Below are 19591 nucleotides of genomic sequence, written 5' to 3' on the forward strand. Positions count from 1 at the left end.
TTTTCTTTTTAGTGGGATATCATTGGTGATTGCTGTGTCTGTGCAGAGTAGTTGCTTGGTGAGTAGCTTTTTCAGGCAAGTGAGTGGTATAGTTTTTTGTAGTACATAACTCTTTGTGATAAAGCTACACTTTGTTTATTACTTATTTTAGTGCTAGTTGTTGTTGGCAATCCATTTGTTGTTAGTGAGGATCATGGCTAGCCGCAAAGTGACCGCTCAGCAGGTTGTTCGCATGCTCTTTGAGTCGTCTTCAGACCATGATTAGGACACTGACTCTGCATCTGAGGCAGAGGAGGAAGCAGGAGATTCTGGAAGTGAGTTTTCTGTCTGAGAGTATTCTTCTGATGAGGAAGATACTCTCAGTGCAGATGAAGGGCCTGTGTTAGAGGAGGACATTGATGTGCCAAGAGTGCAGCAGCCTGTGGCTGAAGGGTTTCCCATTAGAAGACCTGACACCTGGATTGCCCCAAACATGGAGCAGCCACAGTTACCTGCATTTACTGGTCTTCCAGGGTGTAGAGTTAATACGGAAAACTTTTTGCCTGTCCATTTCTTTCGCTTGTTTATGGACGATGTATTTTTGGAAGAGATTGTGGAGCAGACAAATGTGTATGCAGAGCAATATTTGCGGGACAACGCTGCCAGACTTAAGCCTCAGTCTAGAGCTACTCAGTGGGTTCCCACATATCTGGAAGAGATGAAAAGGTTTTTAGGTTTGTCTTTTTTTATGGGGTTGATCAGGAAGCGGTCACTGGCTTCTTATTGGTCTACTAGTCCCTTGATGGCAACTGCTATATTTCCTGCAACTATGACACGTAATCGGTATTTGCTTCTTCTTCGTATGCTGCATTTTGTAGACAATGCTTTAGCCTTGCCACGAGATCACCCTGATTGTGACTGTCTTTTTAAGATTAGGCCTGTCCTTGATCATTTTGTGGATCGGTTTTCAGAGGTCTATGTTCCAGGCAAAGAGATAAGTGTGGACGAGTCTTTGGTCCTTTTCAAGGGGCGTTTAGTTTTTAAGCACTACATTCCTAGTAAGAGGGCACGGTATGGGATTAAGTTGTATCTGCTGTCAGAAAGCAGTACAGGATATGTGTATGATTTCCGGGTCTACACTGGTAGGGATTCCAGTATTGACCCTCCTGGTTGTCCGGCCACTTTTGGAGTTAGCGAAAAAATTGTGTGGGAACTTGCTAGACGGCTGTTTAACAAAGGTCACCATTTGTACGTAGATAATTTCTACACTGGAGTGCAGTTGTTCAAGGAGTTGTTTACAGTGGACACTGTTGCTTGTGGCACAATCCGTTCTTACCGGAAAGGCTATCCAAGGGAGCTTGTCTGTAAAAAAACTTGAGAGGGGACAGTGCAGTGCCTTGCGGAATAATGAGCTGCTAGCTCTGAAATTTTCAGACAGGAGGGATGTGTACATGCTATTGACCATCCATGATGAGAGTACTTCCCCAGTGGCTGTTTGGGGTCAGGTTGCGGAAATGCGCAAACCTGCGTGCATTTTGGACTACAATAGGCACATGGGTGGTGTTGATAGAGTAGATCAGAGGTTGGAGCCTTACACTGCTCTTCGTAAGTTTTATGTGTGGTATAAAAAGTTGGCCCTACATTTATTTCATTTGGCAACTTTTAATGCCTTTATTGTATACAAGGATTGTTCACCTGAGTCAAGGATGACATTTGTTAAATTTCAGGAGTCGGTGATAAAAGGCCTTATTGTGGTGGAACCAGCAAGAGTTCCTAGAGTAGAAGTGGTGGAGGATGTGGCTAGATTGAAAGATCGGCACTTTCCAGATCACATTCCTCCCACTCCCAAAAAAGACTTGCCCACAAAGAAATGTAGAGTATGTGCCCGGAGATTAATCCGGAGGGAGAGCTGGATGTACTGCCCTGAATGCCCTTTAAAGCCTGGGCTGTGTGTGCCCAGCTGTTATAGAAGTTACCATACCCCAAAAAAATTCTGGGAAATACCTTGAGCGTAAGCTGTCTGTTTTATATTTTCATATGTTTCATGGTTGGCATCTCTGTCGTATTTAGTTGGAGTTTTTGTGTTTGTAGTTTTGAGCTTATTTTATAATTAGTGGTTTCTTTGTTGTTTATAAACAAAAAAAAGTGATGGCGGTGTGCGTGGGGTGGCGCTTGGCTGGCGGTGTGCGTGGGGTGGCGCTTGGCTGGCGGTGTGCTTGGGGTGGCGCTTGGCTGGCGGTGTGCGTGGGGTGGCGCTTGGCTGGCGGTGTGCGTGGGGTGGCGCTTGGCTGGCGGTGTGTGTGGGGTGGCACTTGGCTGGCGGTGTGCTTGGGGTGGCACTTGGCTGGCGGTGTGCTTGGGGTGGCACTTGGCTGGCGGTGTGCTTGGGGTGGCGCTTGGCTGGCGGTGTGTTTGGGGTGGCGCTTGGCTGGCGGTGCCAGACAAACGCCAGTCCACACTCCCATCAGCTGGTGTGATTCTTGTATCAGGCATGTGGGTGTATGTAAGTGATGGGCCCTTGAGTGGCGCGGTCTGTCGATGTGAGTGTTGTAATGTGCTGGGCCCGTGGCTGGCGGTGTGAATGGTCTTGCGCGTGTCATGTATGAAAGGTGTGTGAATGGACTGTAAAGCGGTTGGTGCCTTGTCGCAGCTTTACAGCTCACGAGCTGTGAGTAATTGGTTCCGTTTTTTGCCTTTCAGTTATTAACAGTGCATTTCATTTTTGTGAAATCTCTTGTTAATAAAATTTGATCCACTGAACCATCACTCACCCTCGTGCCAAATCCAACCAGTATGTGTGGTAAAAATGACAAAACCTGCTCCACTGTAATCAGGCGTCGCAGCACACCTGTGACACGCTAGGTGCCTCGGGTGGGACCCCGATGATGAAGCATGCCACCAACTTGGTTGGTGGGTGAGGGGTCTTTTTCACATAACCTAAGTGTGTTTCTTTTCACAATTTTAGTGTTTGGCACATCACGGACGTATGTGCACACATCAAAATGATATATTACAAAAATACCTGTGTTTGGGGGGGAGGGCCCACATATATTTTTGGTCCTGGGTGCGGCCTGCATCTAGGGAAACCTACAAAACCCAGACATTTTTTAAAACTAGACACCCCAAGGAATCCAGAGAGGTCTGGCTTGCGTTGCTCCCCAACATTTTCTTACCCAGATTCCTCTGTAAACCTCAAAATGTGCATAAAAAAGCATATTTTCCTGACTTTTCTTGGTAGGATCACCGCTCCAGCACAAAATTCCTACTCCCCAGTTTTCCCCTCAGTCTCCCAAGTAAAATGACACCTCACTTATGTGGGTCCCCAAAACAGAGTCCGTCTAAAGATGTATAAAAGAATATGTCCTTATAAACTCGCTGTGCTATCACCTCTACCTCTACAAGTTTTGGGCCTTATTCTGTTGCAGGCACCTGGCCCACCCACACAAGTGAGGTATCATTTTTATCTGGAGACTTGGGAGAACGCTGGGTGGAAAGAAATTTGTGGCTCCTCCCAGATTCCAGAACTTTCTGCCACAGAAATGTGAGGAACATGTGTTTTTTTAGCCAAATTTTGAGGTTTGCAAAGGATTCTGGGTAACAGAACCTGGTCAGAGCCCCACAAGTCACCCCATCTTGGACTCCCCTAGGTCCCTAGTTTTAAAAAATGCACAGGTTTGGTAGGTTTCCCTAGGTGTCGGCTGAGCTAGAGGCCAAAATCCACAGTTAGGCACTGTTTTCTTTAAAAAAATTGGATGTGTCCACGTTGCGCTTTGGGGAGTTTCCTGTCGCGGGCGCTAGGCCTACCCACACAAGTGAGGTATCATTTTTATCTGGAGACTTGGGAGAACGCTGGGTGGAAGGAAATTTGTGGCTCCTCTCAGATTCCAGAACTTTCTGCCACAGAAATGTGAGGAACATGTGTTTTTTTAGCCAAATTTTGAGGTTTGCAAAGGATTCTGGGTAACAGAACCTGGTCCGAGCCCCACAAGTCACCCCATCTTGGATTCCCCTAGGTCTCTAGTTTTCAGAAATGCACATGTTTGGTAGGTTTCCCTAGGTGCCGGCTGAGCTAGAGGCCAAAATCTACAGGTAGGCACTTTGCAAAAAACACCTCTGTTTTCTTTCAAAAAATTGGATGTGTCCACGTTGCGCTTTGGGGCGTTTCCTGTCGCGGGCGCTAGGCCTACCCACACAAGTGAGATATCTTTTTTTATCGGGAGACTTGGGGGAACGCTGGGTGGAAGGAAATTTGTGGCACCGCTCAGATTCCAGAACTTTCTGCCACAGAAATGTGAGGAACATGTGTTTTTTTAGCCAAATTTTGAGGTTTGCAAAGGATTCTGGGTAACAGAACCTGGTTCGAGCCCCACAAGTCACCCCATCTTGGATTCCCCTAGGTCTCTAGTTTTCAGAAATGCACAGGTTTGGTAGGTTTCCCTAGGTGCCGGCTGAGCTAGAGGCCAAAATCTACAGGTAGGCACTTTGCAAAAAAACCTCTGTTTTCTTTAAAAAAAATGGGATGTGTCCACGTTGCGCTTTGGGGTGTTTCTTGTCGCGGGCGCTAGGCCTAACCACACAAGTGAGGTATCATTTTTATCGGGAGACTTGGGGGAACATAGATTACCAAAACAAGTGTTATTGCCCCTTGTCTTTCTCTACATTTTTTCCTTCCAAATATAGGAGAATGTGTAAAAAAGACATCTATTTGAGAAATGCCCTGTAATTCACATGCTAGTATGGTCACCCTGGAATTCAGAGATGTGCAAATAACCACTGCTCCTCAACACCTTATCTTGTGCCCTTTTTGGAAATACAAAGGTTTTCTTGATAGCTATTTTTTACTCTTTATATTTCAGCAAATGAATTGCTGTATACTCGGTATAGAATGAAAACGCACTGCAGGGTGCAGCTCATTTATTGGCTCTGGGTTCCTCGGGTTCTTGATGAACCTACAAGCCCTATATATCCCCGCAACCAGAGGAGTCCAGCAGACGTAACAGTATATTGCTTTCGATAATCTGACATTGCAGGGAAAAGTTACAGAGTAAAACGTAGAGAACAATTGATGTTTTTTTCACCTCAATTTCAATATTTTTCTTTTTCAGTTGTTATTTTCTGTAGGAAACCCTTGTAGGATCTGCACAAATGACCCCTTGCTGAATTCAGAATTGTGTCTACTTTTCAGAAATGTTTAGGTTTCTGGGATACATCATTGGTTTCATGCCCATTTCTGTCACTGACTGGAAGGAGGCTGAAAGCACAAAAAATTGCAAAAATGGGGTATGTCCGAGTAAAATGCCAAAATTGTGTTGAAAAATTGGGTTTTCTGATTCAAGTCTGCCTGTTCCTGAAAGCTGGGAAGCTGCTGAGTTTAGCACCGCAAACCCTTTGTTGATGCCAGTTTCAGGGGAAAAACCACAAGCCTTCTTCTGCAGCCACTTTTTCCCATTTTTTTGAAAAAAACTAAATTTTCATTGTATTTTGGCGAATTTCTTGGCCTCCTTCAGGGGAACCCACAAAGTCTGGGTACCTCTAGAATCCCTAGGATGTTGGAAAAAAAGGATGCAAATTTGGCTTGGCTAGCTTATGTGGACAAAAAGTTACGAGGGCCTAAGCGCGAACTGCCCCAAATAGGCAAAAAAAGGCCTGGCACAGGAGGGGGAAAAGGCCTGGCAGCGAAGGAGTTAATGGACTTATAAAAATGTTTGCACCAGGTACTGTCGGATTTCTAATTACTAATGTGTATTTTTTGAAAGAGCTTGTTTTATCTTAAATACTAAATCATCTTGTGGCAATCTATCTCATACTGTATATATTACAAATTCAAAATAGTGGCTTGCTCAAGCACAGTGCTTTGTGTCACAGATTGGTGCTTCATAGCACAATAAATGCAAAAGTCACTATTCCACACTGCACCAGCTAGGATTCAATTCTGTGACTCTCTGGTCTCACAAACAGACAATTGCAGTGATCACATTAACCAAGTAAAGTGTCATAACCTAATAGAGTGCATCTCTCACTAATTAGGCTAATTTGCAATTATTTTTTGTTTAAGGTTTGTGAATTCTTTTTATATGCACTTGCTGAAAAATACAACAAAACACCTATGGAGTATTTTGTTTTTAGTCTTGTCCTTGACCACCCCATTAAAGTGCCCAGGAACACAGTTGCCTACTTTGTGTATATTTTTTGTTAAAAGCAACAATCTCTGAATTATTAATGGAGACCTATAAATTGCTCTGCCTGAGAGTGAAAGAGGGGTTCTAAACGACAGATGCACTTCAAACATTTCAGGTACATGAAAACAGACTCGAACCATGAAAAACGAACAAAGTCTTGCTTCCAGACCACCTTCATTTAAAATGGCTGGCTGAGGCCTTTGCACTCCCTAAATGAATGCAGCCAGAAACCCACGGGGGGCACCGCCCCCCCAGTATGAAGACCTGTTCTAGTATCATGAGAAAAGTCCAGGGAGTCCTGACAGGTTTCATAATCGACCACTTCAGCTTCAGTGTTGCTATTCACCAACTGTTAAACCTAGCATCTTTTGGCATGTTTACCAAGTCTTTTTGCCTGCTGACCTCCTGTTTTTGATGGTATGCTGGGCTTTGATGTTGCTGATTAATTGTTTCTGCGCACTTCACCACTGCAGATCAGTGCTAAAGTGGAAGTGCTCCCTGTGTAAATTGTATTGGTGATTGGTTTATCCATGAATGGCATATTTGATTTACTAATAATGCTACTAGTGGGCCTGCAGCACTGATTTTGCCACTCGCATGAGTAGCCCTGTAAACATGTCTCAGACCTGACACTGCAGTGTCTGTGTGTGCAGTCCGGCACTCCCAATTCGACCTGGCAAGTGTACCTACTTGCCAGCCCCAAACCTACCCTTTTACTACAAGTAAGATACCCCTAAGCTAGGCCCTAGGTAGCCCAGGGGCAGGGTGCAGTGTATTTAAAAGATAGAACATGTACTGTTGTGTTTTACATGTCCTTATAGCGAAATACTGCCAAATTCGGTTTTCACTATTGTTATACCTATCCCTCCCATAGGTTAACATGTGGACTGCCTTTAAATATCCTTAAAGTGCGATTTCCCATTGGGACCAGATAGTGATTGAGAGTTTGGGGTCTCTAAACTCACAATTTAAAAATACATCTTTTCGTAGAGTTGGTTTTTAGAGGTGGGCATTTTCTTGCATAACCATTCTGTGCTTTATGCCTGCCTATGGAATCCACGTCTGGGTCAGACTGACAGTTGGGCTGTTTGTGAATTCCCTCTAGACAGTGACACAATGGGAGCTGGGGTGTAGCCTGCATATCCTGATGAGTCTCCTGGGCTAGAGTAGGGAGGTCATAGTTGACAACCCCCACCTGAAAGGGCTGTGCCTGTCCTCACGCAATGCAGTCTCTGGCCCCCTGGAATGTGTCTGGGGCCAGGCCTTGGCAAGACAGGATCTTGTGATCAACAGAGACCTTCCTTTGATGTTTGCCTTCTTCAAATGCCAGAACTGGTATAAGTAGTGGACCCAAAATCCCAGACTTTTAGAAGACGTCTGGATCAAGAGGAACCACTGCCAAGGAGCAGAGCTGGAGGGTGAGTACTGCCCCTTTACTGTGTGTGGTCAGCTGGGTTGGCCTGCAGTTGCTGCTTCTGCCTTAAAGAGGACAAAGACTGGACTTTGCTGTGTATCTTGCTTGTGAAGTTCCTCCAAGGACTTTAAATAGAGCTTGCCTCCTGTTGGAAGTCTCAGGGATATCAAAGACTTCAGATTCACCTGTCTACAACACTGGCAACTGTGTGTTTTGTGCTGCAACAGAAGAAAAACCAATTCAAAACCTTCAATGACACTGCTGCCTGAACAGTGACCTGACAATGCCACACGGAGGCCATGCCCCACTTTGCACCGCAACCCTGGTCTCACTAAAGCCGCCACCTCATGCCGTCACTGAGCCGCTGCTTGCACCGTGACTTGTGGGCCCCAGACTCCACATCACCTTGCTCACACCACAGCCTTGGTATCCCCAATGATGACACTTTAGGATGACGCCGCTGCCTTCACCATGGCCTGAGGCCACCTCTCGTGAGGTACACAAAGCACTGTCCCACAATGCAGCCGCGGTCCCCAGCGCCATCAACTCCAGCATTGTCAACAGACACCCCTGGCTGCACCGTGACCCGTGGGCATGGCACGGAACCTGCCCCGCATTGTACCGCTGCCTTAGGCCTACCCACGACAGCACTTCAGCAACGATGATGCTGCTATCTGCACCGCAGCCTAGGAACACCACACGTCACACCTCCCCACTTCACACCACAACCCTGATCTCACTGACGCCACAGGATGCCATCACCGAGCAGCTGCCTGCACTGTGACCTGTTGGCACCGCACGTCACATCGTTCCACTTTGCACCGCAGGTCTGATGTCCTCAACGCCAGTGCTCCTGACTTCGTCATTAGAGTTTGATCTGCAACACGTGTGACTTCAAGGGCCTGACGACCCCTGCACTCACCCCTGGAACCGACACTTGGGACGCCGCACTCCGGATCTCATCGTGAGGATCACAACACCCTGCGTGTGCAAGGTACTGTTGCCGGTCTTCCCAACACCATAGCTGGCCCGGGACACTGCAGCCGGCCTGATCTATTGCAATTGTTGTTCACGACACCGTGATAGCCCAATGATCTTTATCACTGTATGTTGGATTTTTCTCGTTTTGGTCTTGTTTTACATAAATAAATATTGGCTATTTTTCTAAAACTGGTGTGGTGTCCTTTTGTAGTGCTTTTACTGTATTACTGTGTCATTTGTAAATGCTTTACACATTGCTTCTGAGATAAACCTGACTGCGACCAAGTGGGTGAGCAGGGGTTATCTGAGCTGGGTATATCCCTTATCCTGACTAGAGGTAGGGTCCCTTTTTGGACATGGTGTAAACCAACTGCCAACTAGAGACCCCATTTCTAACACCAACCTTTATCAAAACCCTCCTGTAAAAACTGAAAAAAACTTCCAGTCCTAAAGTCTTCCACAGGTCCAGGGGTGTACTTAAGAGTTAATCCGAAGGTCCAATATTTATACCTGGTGTCAACCTTTAACGTATGATTCAGGAAAGTTCCTTCCTTCCATTGCCAAGGCTCCAAATGGCCTAGGATGACAAAAGACTGGTGTCAAGTTTCTTTGTGAGAGTGCTGGAGGTAGCCCATTGAAAGGTAAGTGGGAAATGCTCCACTCTACCCATTATGTCAGAATGGCTCATCCTGCTAACACCTACTCCCCTTTTGTCTCACTGTCTAGGAGAAATAAACAAAAGGCCAAGTGCCAAGTTAATCAGTCATGTGAAGCCACCAAATGGTTAGGGCAAGAAAAAACTAACTTTCTAAAAGTGGCATTCTCAGAATTGTGACTTAAAATCTGACACAATAAAGAGGATTTTAAATTACAATTCATTTGAGACCAAACATGACATTTCTACCTGTTCCGAATTGAACACTTGCACTTATTAAATGCAATAAGGTACATTTTCTTGTATATTCAATTGTGTCACAATGTTACAATGTTAAGGCGGCCACCTCTGAGTTCTTAGTGTGAGCCTCCCACCTTTGATACCTTCTGTACCATGCTCCAAGTTGATACTCCATGACATCTAGTCTCCCTTTTATTCCGTACTGCACAGGTTGAATTACCTTGTACTCAAGGGGCAAGCAAATACATAGTGGGAAGCAGATCTGGGGGTCCTCTTGCAGATGAGCAATGGAAATATTGCTGTGCATAGACTAGGATAGCTACTAGTAGTAAACTCCATATCATTCACTGAAAGTTCCTCTACAGGATATACTATACACCTGTCTGACGATATTGCTACCAACTTCACTCAGATGATAAGTGTGACAGGTGTGGGTCAGCTGGGGCAGACTTCCTCCATCTAATGTGGTCGTATGGGTTCAAACAGGCTTACAGGGGCATGGCGACCACTATGCTTACTGACAAATTGGGTAGACCTTAACACTTAGCCCACTTTTGGCACTCTTGGGATACACAGGGAAGATCGAACCTGGTTTCCGCAAATATGTGGCCCTGGCCCTTCTATTGGCTAAGTGTAGGGTATCTTGTTAATGGAGTCATGGGAGAGCACAGAAATTCAAGGACTGGCTTTTCTGACCTTATTGTAATGAACAATTATCCTTACATGCTGAATTGCTGCCTCCTATGTTAAGAGCTATAGACCTTTGGGCTGGGGCTGAGTCAGTGGAAGTAATGCACAGCATGTACCCTGGGAGGTCTGAAGACGTGATTTAGCTATTGTTTCCTAGATATATATAGATATGAAGTGACCTCTAATCGCTGATTGAATTTGTGTGATGGTTTCAGTTTGTTAAACTCTAATGAAAGTTTTATACTCAGCTATGCTTGGATGAGAGGGGAAGTTTTATTCATCAGAAAAATACATTTAAAAAAATGTAATAAAGTAACCAAATACTATCCTATGGGGAGGTACACCTCACTGTAGTAAAGAATGATTTCGAGCATGTAAAACTCAAAATACATGTCCTACGTTTTCAATACAATCTGCCAAACTCTCTGAGCTATTTAGGGCCTACGTTAGAGCTAACATCTTTGTATTAAAAAGAGAGGTTTAGGACTGGCAAAATGTTTATTTTGCTAAGTCATATTGGCAGTTTTAAAATTGTACTACAGGTTGCAATGGCAGTCCTGAGACATGTTTTAAATTGCTACTTTAGTGGGTTTGATAATCAGTTGTAGCACATTTTTACCATGTTTAGGAAGCGACCACAAGCACTTTAGCATGATTGTAAGTCGGAACAACAACTGCTGGAACCACGCATGCCTAAACAACACGGTCGGAACAACGACCGCATTGTTACCACGAATGTCTTTACCAAGAATGCCTTAACAACGATTTTTCATTGTAAAGGCATTCCTATTAAAGGCTTGCATGGAACGGCATGCGATGGGTCCAGCTTGCAACCCCCCCCACCCTGACCCCCTCGTAACCCAACCCCACCCCTAAAAACAATTCTACCACTACCCTGACCCCACTCCTAAAACGTAAACTACCCCCTGACCTGAAACTACCGGGTCCCTCCACCCCCTAAAACTAAAAATACCCCCGCACCCTACCCCACCCCACCCCTAAAAACTAAAAATACCCCGACTCCCTCACCACGCCCCTAAAGCTATCGCGACCCACTAAAACTTAAACTACCCCAACTCCTGACCCTAAAAACGAAAAATACCCCGATCCCCCGCACCTAAAACTACCGTCACCCTCCCACCCCTCTAAAAACTAAACTACCCGACCCCCACCCCGCCCCTCAAACTACCCTCGACCATGCCACTAAAAAAAAACTAAAAGTACCCCCACCCCTAAAACTACCCCCAACCCTGCCCCAGCCCCACTTACCTGACTACCGTGACCCCCACCCCATCTAAAACCTAAACTACTCTGAACCCCGCCCCTAAAAGCACAGGCACAGAAGAACGAAGTCGTGGTTAACGAAAGCATTGTTCCACTTTCGTTGTTCACGACTTCGTTCTTCTGGAGTTGTGGCTTGGGATGTTCCCCTTTAGCACTGGCAAAATGCACAGAGTCCTAATGCAAACAAAAACTATTTTCAGTAAATAGGAGGGGAAAAAGCAAGACGTTTGGGGGAAGTCCACACTAAGGATGTCAGGTATAACAATGAGACTGACATAAAGTCCCTGAAACGTAAACCTTGTTTAACAGAAAGATTGTTTTAAATGAGATAAACATACCATAGCCCCTTGAAATTAGACATTCTCTAGCTGGGGTTTGATGCTTCTGCAACATATGTTCCAATCTCTCCCTCAGCTTTGAGCTTCTTGCCAAAAGGACCGTCTGTATATTTTAGTTACTGTGTTGGATCCAGGTGGGACTTCTGTTACTGATCGTAAAAGAGATGGACAGTCTTCTAATTTTCTTTCATCAGCTGATTTTGAGTCTGAGATACCACCAGCAGGTCATAAAAAAATATGGGTGAAACTGAATCCCTTGTTCATAAATAACTGCCAGAGGGAGCCAGTACCTTGGTGAAAATCCCCGGGGAGGCTTTGAGGGCAGAAGGGAGAACCTGACATTGCCAATTTCATTCCCTAACTGGAAACCTAAGGTATGTATGAAAATCCTTCTGGATTGGCACATGTAGGTATGCATCTTGTAAATCTATTGAAATCTATTGAAATTAAATAGTTTTCTTTTGACACCAGGGGAATTACTTGTTGTGATTGTTCATTTTGAAAGGAATTGTTCTGGGAAACTTAACTAGAAAAACAACAGAATATCAACCCCTCACTCTCTTTTCATCTAGTCCTTTTCGATGAAAAATGTTTGCTAATTCATCATTAAATCATTCTTAAGGCATGTCACATCTCCATTTTTATCACTAATTGTGAACAGCACCCGCACAGTTCAGGAGGACTATTATACCTGCGTTGGACAGTACCAGTATTTAGAGGGAAGACGCTGCCACAGAAGTACTGACACCTGATAATTCCCTCTGCACCACCTGCAGTGATTTCATCATAGTTGAATAGACCGCTTCCTAAGAGACTGCCACGTGACAGCCCTCAAAGATTTAAGGGGGCTTTTCACAGTGATTAAGCAATAAACCTTGCACTAGATATGTACCAAGGGTCTGCTATCTCTGACTTGGTGATAGCTCCCTTCACCCCACTCCACAAGATGTAGGGAATACACAGGGTGGTCCTGTGCTATATAGGGAAGGAAACATCATCTTCCACCCCTACTCCAAAGACGCCATGTTTATCCTTAGGATTAGCTTACCTGGGTGTTCAAGCACCCTCTAAAACTAGATTCTCACCGTTCCAAGAAGCAGGGATTGCTCGGGAAAGGTATCTGAGTTACATAACAACACAAAGAAATGTTAGTACAACATTTGAACAGCTGCACAGCCCCTAAGCCAGCAGAAAACTGGAGGGAAGCCCAAGAGCAGCCCCCACCACAGGATAAAGGTGGGCATTCACTTGTCCACCAGTGAAATGGCCCCAATGCTACATAAAATACCTAATCCCAAATGGGAACAACCAGAGAGAGAGCATTAGAGAGAAGGACCACACCCAAGTTCCCAGACCAAGGATGGCGTGGAATCCATAATCATCACAGAGGTTCATAACATAGCAATACAGAGCAAAGCCAACACCAGCCCCCAAGTGGTGAAGAGCAAGCCAAAGATCCTAAGAGCACAACACACATGCCCCAGTAAGCCAAGTATGAGCACTTGGACACAAAATAACCAACAATAGGCAATGAAATAGGAAACAGTACACAAGCCCCAAGCCATGTGGGGAGCACAAGAGAGAAGATCAAGTCAAACCCTAACCGTACTGTCTGAGAAAAAAATATGGATAGGTGCTTCTCTGTCCACCGGTAAAGATGACTCTAGCACATAAGCTCAGGAGGTTGCTCACACAGAGGATCACCCACACTCAGCCCTATTAGTCTGGGTGGAGCCACATGCAATGAAGAAGGCTGGGAAGCCAGGAAGTGAAAAGGGAGGGCCTCACTTGTCCTTCAGGAAATGAGACTCTGGTGCTGACCATCAAATAGATACATACCAGCCCCAAGCTCAGCAATGATCATGCACTGAGGAAGGTCCTCCCATAGCCTGGCTATCCTGGGTGGAAAGTAAATTCGCATCCATCAAGGTTGAATGCAACATTCAGATAAGCAAGCACAATACCAGCCACAATCCCATCATTGCCAAATATAGGAACAAGCTCCACACAGCCCCCAGACCATCCCAGAATAAAGGCATGGGTACACCAAATAACAGCAGAAGTCAGGCCACAAATTCACCAAGGGCTATCAAAAGTTAGGAACACAATCCTCTGTAAGTGGAAAAATCCCAAAAGAGGACAAACGGGAAAGCAGAGGCTCGAATCTAGGGGCAGGAAGCAGAGGAGTGACTAAGTTCAGAAAAAGGCAGACAAAACAGGATATATCTGGGTAGGTGTGGTCTCCTGTAGGTACACTAGTAGTAGGATTGTCCATTTGTATTCTTTTATTTAGGCAGTGGGGTGTGTCTCCAGAGAGTAGGCACGCCTTATGACATAATTAATGTGACAAGGACGTAATGAGGAGGTAATGACACTTCATAAATGCCAAGTTAAACCTGTCTACCAAATAGATCAAGGTCCATTCCAATGTGTCTAACAACATAGTTATGTAATGAGATTTTATTTTACATCACGGATTTAAACCTTTTTGCTTATGTTTTCCTAGTTAGGGATTATCAAGGAGTACTATTTGCGTCATTATTATGTTGCAGAATTAGTTTTTCCCCTCTGGTCCTGGATCCAAATGAAAAAAAACATCGTATTCTGAAGAGACGAATGCGCGTGTAATGGCCATGAGGCAATACTTTGTTACTTTTTGGTATTATAACAGCAATAAAGTGCACTTGTGAGGAACGACTGGCTACCACCCAATACACTGAACTCTATATTTGTATCCTCTTGAGTTTCTTAATAAAGCACTGAACGTTAGAGTGCCATTGCATATGGTACAGGAAAAATGGGACACTGATAAAAAATACAAGAGGGCCTAAATAGTTCAGAAATACACCACTTACTGACTATAAAACTCTCATAATTCATGCACACCAGTACTCAATTATTGCATATTAATATTATGGCTACAGAAGTGACTCGTTTCTGATTGAACATAGCTAACTTCTCAATCTCCTTTAAATAAATGCGGTTTCATCTCAGCAACAATCTCATTCCTCGCAGCAAGGGAGTCTTGTCAGAGATACAGATGTTAGCAATCGAAATTCACTCTGAGTTATCTACAAATAGGTTTATAGAATGGTTGAACTCCTTGGGCAATTCCACATTAAAAACCAAAAGTAATTAGGGATGAACAGACATATCTATTTTTAATCTGGCTGAGCATGCATAAAAATCAGCCCAATTTTATTTCAATATTAGACAGTTTCATATCACGGGTCCATAGTCCAGTCTCTACTGGACATCCCAAAGGAGCTCCAGAATAATATTCCGAATTATTGTGCTGTTTCTTAAGCGTTTCATGATGGAAGAAGAGGCAAACGTCAATGAACATCTCTCCAGCCTGTTTGTGTTGCACCAATCCCAGTCTTCTGTTACTAACTCTGAGACAACTTTTCACCACTAGGACTATATGAAGAATTTAGACAGAAATACTCTCAGGAGATGTAACAGTTACCTGATTGCTACTAAATCCCCTGATTATGTATGTTCGTTGCAATATGAATAGTCAAAACTGTACCAATAAAACTCTGAAGGAAAGTACAACAACAAAGAAAAACAAAAAGGGATGCTTACACTGCTGGAATTAATTTCAGTTCCAGATGATTGATTACTTTGTTCTGCGTGGAGCCCATAATTATCGTTGCTTACTGTGCCACTGCATTAAGAGACTAATCATATAAAAATGAGACATGTCCCCTTCCCAAAATTGAAAGTCCTGTCGGAACTGTAAGCCAAGTACCCTCTATCTAGCGCCAGAAGCAACCCGAGGCATGTTTCAACATGTGTCAAATGACACAGCGCGTTATAGACTATATATGGGCATTGAGAGGCCCAAAAACGGATTGATGGGTTAATTGAATTAAGATCTGCCACCGGAAATCAGAATGGGTTCCACAAGTTATAACATGGTGAGCAAAAATATTGGAATAGAATTAATGAAAACGGAGATCAAGAGCATGCAATTAATTTTGCCCCCACTCCAGAAGGGAAAGTGCAACATTGTCAAGAACTCGTTTCTTGGAGATGCTGGAGGATGGTTCTTGGTGCAAATATAGGGTCTACTGGTTCTTATAACAACCTTGGAGTCCTGATTCAAACTAGGGCGATGAATAGAAAGAAGACTGAAGAAAACTTCAGTACCTTACAGGAAATAAAACTGGAAGTTTAGAAAAAAAACCTCTAGCAGTCAGGTCAACACATATGGAAGACTGCAACATAGAAAAATCAGGAAGCAGGAGAAATTACAGGAGCGAGCAACATAGCTTTAAGAGTCACGATGTGACGCACCAAAGAGTTCTACTGGCCTCCTTTTGTATGATAGACAATCTCTATACTGGAACAGCAAGTGGAAGGAAAACAGGATTACGTTTCACTCCATCATTAATTGGGAAACTCCATTCCAAATCTTGGTCAGTGAGACCACTTATCCTAAAGTAAAGCCTGAAATAGATTCTGCGGAAACAAAGTTTAAGGATTTGGATTTCGGCCTACATTTCTTACAGTTTGGTAATCCTGAAATGCACCTTAGGCTGCGCCTTCGCGGATTGTCTCGACCTTGAGGCGTCGAGCCAATCTCTACCAGCAAGAAGTAAGTACTGAAAGCTGCAGAAATAATGCCAGCCGGCATGGAAAATACTGGTGATTCTGTGTGTCGGAGCCTGCGAGGACAAAAATACCGCTGTGACTTTGCCGTCACCCGTGAGTAACTGAACCAGAGGATCCGGAAGTGTCCCCAGGCACTCCACCGCAGAAAGTGACCATGTCAGGCGATACAGGAGTGCGCCAGAGCCAAACCGAGACACATTCGCCCTGTGACACTCACTTAAGCCCCACCACCCAGACGCAGGAATGTTTTGGCCACATTAGCCAAAGTAATTATCAGTAGCTCAGTTTAATTGCAACAACCCCATCCATTGCATTTGTTTTGTTTTGTTTTATGTAGTTATAAATACAGCCATGGCTTTTCAACATACATTTATTATTGCTCTGAAAATTAAGATTTGACCTCGATCAGCAAGGCCTACTCCAGGATACCGGTCTTGTCCCGCCCCCGAAACCACCACGGCTCAAGATTTAGTCATTTCCATTTTTTCAGCGTGTTGCTGTTCAAATTACGTACCGATTCCAGTTTTCAAAATGTAATTTTGGAGAGCGAAACCTATTAGCGAACCCAAACAGAAGCATTACTCTCGGTCATTTATTTCCATTATGGTGCATGGAAACACATATTTCTCCATACCTTTAATCTAACCTTCTCAGGGCTAACCTAACCGGAGCCAAGAAATACTTTTCAAAGTTGGGAGATACGCATTCCCTAGTGTGTTATTCTACAGAGTTTCGGTCTACTTACTTGATGCTTCTTTCTTTCACTGTCAAATTAATTCACCAAACCATGCAAATACTTGGAAAATGAGGAGCTCAAAGTCAAAAGGACCTGAAAGCAGAGGAGACAATACAGTAGAGTTATCATATTGGCAATATTAATGTATCCCATCCCAAAAGGGGGCTTTGGTGGCACTTGAGGCCGTTGAGGCTTCCCACTCTTCCCAAGTATAGGCCTATCCTACAGGCTAACGGTTCAATAAACAGAGTAAATCGAGAAAGAGATAGGGGAACCCCAGAAGCATCACCTGCTGAACCCTTCTAGGTCTGACTGGTTTTCCATTTAATGTCAGCTTAACAGATGCCACTCAATAAACTCAGAGTATCAATCAGTTAACAGGGTGAGGAAAATCCATGCTATATAGGGGGTCATTCCGACCCCGGCGGTCAAGGACCGCCGGGGCCGGGGTCGGCGGGAGCACCGCCAACAGGCTGGCGGTGCTCCGCAGGGCATTCTGACCGCGGCGGTATGGCCGCGGTCAGAACAGGAAAACCGGCTGCGCCGCCATGGGGGATTCCGACCCCCTCACCGCCATCCTGTTCCTGCCGGTTCCGACCGCCAGGAACAGGATGGCGGTGAGGGGTGTCGTGGGGCCCCTGGAGGCCCCTGCAGTGCCCATGCCAATGGCATGGGCACTGCAGGGGCCCCCGTAAGAGGGCCCCACTTTGAATTTCAGTGTCTGCTTAGCAGACACTGAAATTCGCGACGGGTGCTACTGCACCCGTCGAACACTTCCCACTCCGCCGGCTCCATTCGGAGCCGGCTTCCTCGTGGGAAGGGGTTTCCCGCTGGGCTGGCGGGCGGCCTTCTGGCGGTCGCCCGCCAGCCCAGCGGGAAAGCCAGAATGGCCTCCGCGGTCTTTCGACCGCGGAGCAGCCATATGGCGGTTCCCGCCAGGCGGGCGGCGACCGCCGCCCGCCGGCCTCGGAATGAGGCCCATAATACCTTAAATCATGATTTCATACAACCAGGTCAAATGTGTTTTTCAGTATATGACAGCTAGGCAGTCTAATCACTGCTGCTTCAGCTTGGGTTTACAAAACGTACTCAGTGCTTGCAGAAAATAATCATCTAGAAAGATGTCTGGTAGTTAGGCACATTACAAAACTATACATAATACCAAACAATGTAACTGACAACATATTGATTAGAATTTTCTAGTCACTATTCAGAAGCGAATTGGGTATGTAAGACCTACACACGTCCATGTCCTTGCCAGTTTTAAACTGATGGCCCTTCAGAAAGAACTCAGATGGTAGCATCCAGATCCTTATAAATAATCAAGTGATCCTAGGAGTCAATATACTTAGCACATTACTTACCTCTATGGAAAGCCCATCCTCCCCAGAGAACTTATCTTAAGAGAGTCTTCATATAGCATCACTTGCATCAGTCTCAGTGGACCAGCCCAATATTCTTTCCTGATCTCTCTCTCTACCCCCATTATTTTAGTGAAGGTTGTAAGTCACCCCTAAGGTAGGCCCTAGGTAGCGCACAGGGCAGGGTGCCATGTTTGTAAAAGGCAGAACATGTACTTTAAAGTTTTACATGTTCTGGTAATGAAAAACTCCCAAAGTCGTTTTTCATTACTGTGAGTCCTGCTCCTCTCATACGCAAACAGTGGGAATTCCTTAATATACTTTTCAGCTGTAATTCCTGATCAGAAAGGAATATCTGTATCATGTTTGATATCATTGGGATGGTATTGATGAATCCGCTTTACTGGTAAAGTCAGATTTATTATTACTATTTTAGAAATGCCACTTTTAGAGAGTGGACATTTGTCTGCTCTCACTGTTCTGTGTCCCTGAGAGCCTATCTCCAATACACGTCTGGTCTGGGATGGGTGACAGCTACATTTGTGCATTCCTTCCAGACTCCCAGAATAGTATGCTCAACTGCATCTGCATTCATCTGCGTACTGATGGGTCTGCCTGGTCAGGGAGGATGGGAAGGGCTCACACTTACACTTCAAAGGATAGTGGTCTGAGCCCACACTAAGGGCTGATTACCCTCAACTGATAGTCTGGAGCCAGGGCTGGGTTGAAAGGGGGACCTGTGCGCTTCAGAGAAATCTTTTGAAGTCATACCCCACATCAAGGCACTTTTGGGTATAAGTACTGGGTTCTGACCCTGGCAAATCAGCTTACTACTGGACTTGGGAAGAACACTGCTGGAGTAGACTGCTGTGGTGCAAGGATTGCCACTCTGCTTGGACTGACTGTTCCCAGGAACTGCTTCTCTGCATTGCTGAGCTGCCCTGCTTCCTGCTGATCTCTGTTATGTTGAGGACAAGGACTGGACACATCCTGCTGAACCAGAGTGTCTGAGGTCTTGCTGGCTTGTCCCCTGTTCTTCTGCAGTCTCAGGGACATCAAAGACTGCTTGTAACTCTCCTGCTGCTGCTGGACTCTGCCATCTGTGTGTCCTACC

This window comes from Pleurodeles waltl, chromosome 9 (assembly GCF_031143425.1).
Source record: "Pleurodeles waltl isolate 20211129_DDA chromosome 9, aPleWal1.hap1.20221129, whole genome shotgun sequence".
Lineage (NCBI taxonomy): Eukaryota > Metazoa > Chordata > Amphibia > Caudata > Salamandridae > Pleurodeles > Pleurodeles waltl.